Here is a 5,509-nt window from a genome sequence, read left to right as displayed (position 1 = left end):
AGTCTTTTTGCAGCAGATTTACCCAATGTGATGTGTCTTTTGATTTCTTGACTGCTGCTTCCATGGGTGTTTATTTGTGGATCCAAGTAAAATGAAATTCTTGACAACTTCAATCTTTTCTCCGTTTATCATGATGTTGCTTATTGGTCCAGTTGTGAGGATTTTTGTTTTCTTTATGTTGAGGTGTAGTCCATACTGAAGACTGTGGTCTTTGATCTTCATCAGTAAGCACTTCAAGTCCTCTTCACTTTCAGCAAGCAAGGTTGTGTCATATACATAACGAAAGTTGTTAATGGGTCTTCCTTCAATCCTGATGCCCCGTTCTTCTTCATGTAGTCCAGTTTCTCGGATTATTTGCTCAGCATACAGACTGAATAGGTATAGTGAAAGGATATGACCCTGACGCCCACCTTTTCTGACTTTAAACCATGCAGTATCCCCTTGCTCTGTTTGAATGACTGCATCTTGTTCTATTTACAGGTTCCTCATGAGCACAATTAAGTGTTCTGAAATTCCCATTCTTCCCAATGTTATCCATAATTTATTATGATCCACACAGTCGAATGCCTTTGCATAGTCAATAAAACACATGTAAACATCTTTCTGGTATTCTCTGCTTTCAGACAGGATCCACCTGACATCAGCAATGATATCCCTCGTTCCATGTCCTTTTCTGAATCCAGTTTGAATTTCTGACAGTTCATTGTCAATATATTGCTGCAGCTGCTTTTGAATGATCTTTAGCTAAATTTTGCTTGTGTGTGATATTAATGATATTGTTCAATAATTTCTGCATTCAGTTGGATCACCTTTCTTGGGAATAGGCATAAATATGGATCTTTTCCATCAGCTAGCCAGGTAGCTGTCTTTCAAATTTCTTGGTATAGACGAGTGAGCACCTCCAGCGCTGCTCCCGTTTACTGAAACATCTCAATTGATATTCTGTAAATTCCTGGAGCCTTGTTTTTTGCCAATGCCCTCGGTGCAGTTTGGACTTCTTCCTTCAGTACCATGGATTCTTGATCATATGCTACCTCCTGAAATGGTTGAATGTCGACAATTTCCTTTTGGTATAGTGACCCTGTGTATTCCTTCCATCTTCTTTTGATGCTTCCTGCGTCACATTAAATGACACCTGGGACATAGTAAGCACTTACTATAATTATTATTATTAATTGGAAAAATAATTAGGAGATCTGGGTTCTAGTATTGATTCTGCAGTTATTTAGAGAAACTCGAGCGGTCACTTAACTTTATCACCATCTTTGTAGATCATGTATAAAGTGGAGGGAACAGACTTTCTATGATCTATTTTACCTTAAAATTCCATGGTATTTTGAACCAAACTGTATTGAGCAGAAGCTTAAATGGGTGCTTCTTCTTATTAATACTAACAATAAAACATCAACATTCCTTGGGGACTTGTCCTAGAATCAGGAGCCAGGATGGGCTCTTGGCATTTGCCTCATTTACTCTGTGTGACACACTCACGAAGATGGACAAGCTTGTCCTGTTTCTTAGACTTAGCCATCTTTTATCCACTTTAATGTTTCTAAAATCAGAGTGAGTTATATAACTGTTAAGTATATTTAATGTGGTAATGTTTATTTCCCAAAAGGTATTGCTAAGTGAGATGGGGCATCTTATAATTGATAGTGTCTTTGAATCAAAGAAAATGAACATTTTCTCTCTATTTCAGATGAGAAAACCAAGGCTTAGATTAATTTACGTTCCCAAGATTAATAAGCTAACAAAAGGCAATGCCAGGAGTTTAGCTGAGTTTTACCTGGTTTTACAATTGCTCACTTACCATAATTCTTGGGAGCACAAAGTTAAAAAAAAAAAAAAGTTAGTAACATACAGTACTTCCTCCCTTCATTTTCCATAGCAAAATATTTTTGACCCATCACTAGAGTGAATGGAAAATTGTCTATCTATTAGTACTCAGTAGGAATACATTTTTAGTTCCTCTAGCAAGGCTTTGTAGACTTTTGTAGCCTGTACATGAAGATACGTATTATCGTTGTTGTTAGTTCCATCGAGTCTGCTCCAACTGATGGTGTCCTTATGTATAACAGAACAAAATGTTGATCGTTCCTGTGCCATTATCATGATCATTGGTATGTTTGAGTCCATTGTTGCAGCTATTGTGCCACCAATGAATCTCATTGAGGGTTTCCCCTGTTTTCCTCATCCTCTACTTTACCAAACATGGTGTCTTTTTCTAGCGATTGGTCTTTCCTAATGACATGTCCAGAGTAAGCGAGCTGAAGTCTTACCATCTTTGCTTCTAAGGAACATTCTGGTATGAAGACATATAGTAGCATCAATTTAATGTTGACATCTGTTTGATGTTGACATCTACTGGTGATACTGGTCAATCAAAAAGTTATTTTCCTTGAGGTAAGAACCTCTTACATTCATAGATCTCCTCTAGAAATCTCACCTTGATCTGAACTCCCTCTCAGTAATAACAGCATATTCTCCCCAAGACTTTCAGGATCCTGGATCCTTACAAGGAAATAGGAATGTACTCATTAACGGTTGATTATTAAGCAAATTCACTGAAAATTAACGGCAGTACTTTCTGACCTCAGCCTTTATAGTCAGACTGCTAATCTTGGGCAAATATAAGATTGTATTGCTAATCTGTTGACATTTAGCACAAATTAGCTATCAAATGGGCCAACTGTTACTCTTGAGAACTTTTGGAAGTACATTAAAATACTTCTCATTTCCTATGTGTTTCTTTCGCTGAAATAAAATCTTAGGGCCTTTTATTAGGCAGCAGGGGCCCCCCAAACAATCTAATAGCTAGCTGATTAACTGTCTGTGATATCAAATCAGCTCTGTCGTCAGAATGGTTACAGTTTCAGGGTCACAAAGTGAAATAGAAAAAGATTTCACTAACCTTTGATTCGGGAAGTGAAACTTTTGTTGAAAAAAGCTATTTGCAGACTTGGCTCCCTTTTAAGCATTTCTGAAGTTTTTAAAGAGTTCTGTTTCTACTTTTAACACGACTTAGGTGCTAGCATATTCACCTGAACTGACTGACTGACTGAATGAATGAATGAATGAATGAACAAACATATTATGCATGTTGGAGATTTGCCTTTCCTTCCTCTGATATCCCTCTAGTCTAGCAGCTTCAGCACTGAAGTGTTATTGTAAAATTATACATGGTAGAATTTGAAATGGTGTATCAGGCAGGGTCCTGGCAAGAAACAGAATCCAATTCAGAAGGTTCAAGAGACTTTAACGGAGGGGATATGTATAGAGTCAGGGTGGGTTTAAGGTCACCCACAAGTGATGTTGAGGCACTCAGACCCTTGCCACAAGGGGAAGCTATTTCTGCCCTTCGGCCTGGAGAGACAATAGGAGGAAATGTGTTCCTCTAGTTCCTGAGAGCAGGGGCTGCAGAGGAGGGAACACACCACAGAAGCCAGGGTCGTGGAGGGATTTAGCCCCTGCCAGGGCACTGAGATTGTGAGGAAGAAATGCTCTGACCTCTCTTTCAACTTTCTAATCCCCATTGTTCAAACCCAGCAGGAAGTCAGCCAGCAAGGGAGCCTGGAGAATCAGCCCATGGCATAGAGAAGAGAGAAAATAGATCTGGTAGTGACAGGGGGTGCAAACAGAGAATAACCAGCCAGATGGGAAATGCTATTTTAGGACCCAAAACCTGCCAAAAAAGAATGGTATACTCAAGGAATTCAGGACTCTGACCTCATTTGATCTCGGGTTAAGAGTCTCCAGAGCACCCACTTTCTGGTAATTTCTTCCAAGTACCCTTGTAGTAAGCACCTGATGCCAGCCAGAAGAAGTGCTAGTCAGTTCTGTCTATCCCAGTCTCATCACTCAGGTCTGTAAGTGGTTATGGGACTGAGAGGACTGGTCCTATATCCCACTGACGGGAGAAAGTACAAAAGGAAAAAGATAAAAAGGAAAGTCACTGAGAATCCCTCCAAAAAGAATAATAATTAGGGATGGACTAAGAGTAGTAATGAAGCCTGGGGCCAGCAGGTGCATGAAAATGACTTTAAATGGTTTCACAGGTACATGGTAAAGAGTGTTCCATCTCAAACTCTTGCCAGTCCTCACTATCTTCTGGAGCCATTATTTGTGAGCAGACTTGGTGTCCTCTTTGTCATAAATAGGGAGCCTTGAGAGATGATTACTGTCAGTATGGACTGGGATATTACACTTCTTACCTATCTCCAAACAGGAAATTTGTGTTTGATGTTAATGTCGTTTTTCCATCTTGAAAGATAAAAAGAATATTAAAAAAGAAGGGGGAAAAGATACCACAATATGATGAAATTTGGATCTATGGATTGTCATCTGCTATAAGGCAATCACTTAAAGCCTATACTGGTTAACTCTGCATTAGCAGCTGTCAAGAAATAAACATCCTTACCTCATACCTTATTCCATGGTTTGTTATTATAATCTTTTGCACTTCCGTTGCTTCATCATACTTTCCAGGAAAAATCCCAAACCTGATTAAATCTAGCTCTTCACCTCCACTGCCCCTGCACCTGAGACCTCAATGTAACTGGAGAAAATACACAGCCAAGTTGACTGGTTGCAAAATGCACAGCCACTAACCCCAGCTGAGCTGTCAGTAATGGCCAGCAATCCTGCCCTATCTCCCTAATCCATTCACTTTCCCACTCTCCTAAATAGTAACACTTTCTCCTTTCTGCTCAAACCTCTAGCACTTATTTCCCACATCCTATCTTGGTGCAGATAACCTTGCTTCCTGTTTCACTGAGCAAAACAGAAGCAATCAGAATGGACTCTACAAGCTCCCACCTCCTCATCCATTCCACCAACAACAGTGCCCATAGGCTTTGCCTTCCTCCTAGTAGTAGAGAGCTTCTACCTAAGACAAACCTCTTCACTTGGCACTTGCTTTCTCTCTTTCTAGCACTTCACCCCCTCCTCTCTTGTATTATCTATTTTCTCTTTCCATTGGATCATTCATTATCATATAAGCATGTTATAATTTTCCCCAATCTTATAAAAAATAAACATTAAAAATCTGTTGATGCTGCATCTTCCTTAGCCACTGCCCCATTTTCTGATATATATATATATCTTCAATTCCTCTCATCACACTCTCTTTTGAGCCAGTCTACACTATTCAGGTTTTTACTCCCACTACCCTATGGAAAGGAAACCCTGGTTGCATAGTGGTTAAGAGCTACGGCTGCTAACCAAAAGGTCAGCAGTTCGAAGCAGTTCGAATCCACCAGGTGCTCCTTGGAAACTCCATGGGACAGTTCTACTCTGTTCTTTAGGGTCGCTATGAGTCGGAATTGACTCAATGGCAATGGGACCCTGTGGAAAATGCTCTTGCCAAGTGACATCTATGTTTAAGGTCACCATATACTTTATCACTCAAACCAGGACACATGTGAAAGTAAAATGGGGTGCTACTGGGAGCCCTGGTGGAGCAATGATTAAGTGCTTGGCTGCTAACTGAAAGGTCTGCGGTTCAAACCCA

The sequence above is a fragment of the Trichechus manatus genome, unplaced genomic scaffold (assembly GCF_000243295.1).
Source record: "Trichechus manatus latirostris isolate Lorelei unplaced genomic scaffold, TriManLat1.0 scaffold00212, whole genome shotgun sequence".
In the NCBI taxonomy this organism is placed as follows: Eukaryota; Metazoa; Chordata; class Mammalia; order Sirenia; family Trichechidae; genus Trichechus; species Trichechus manatus.
Note: the sequence above shows the minus strand (reverse complement) of the source record.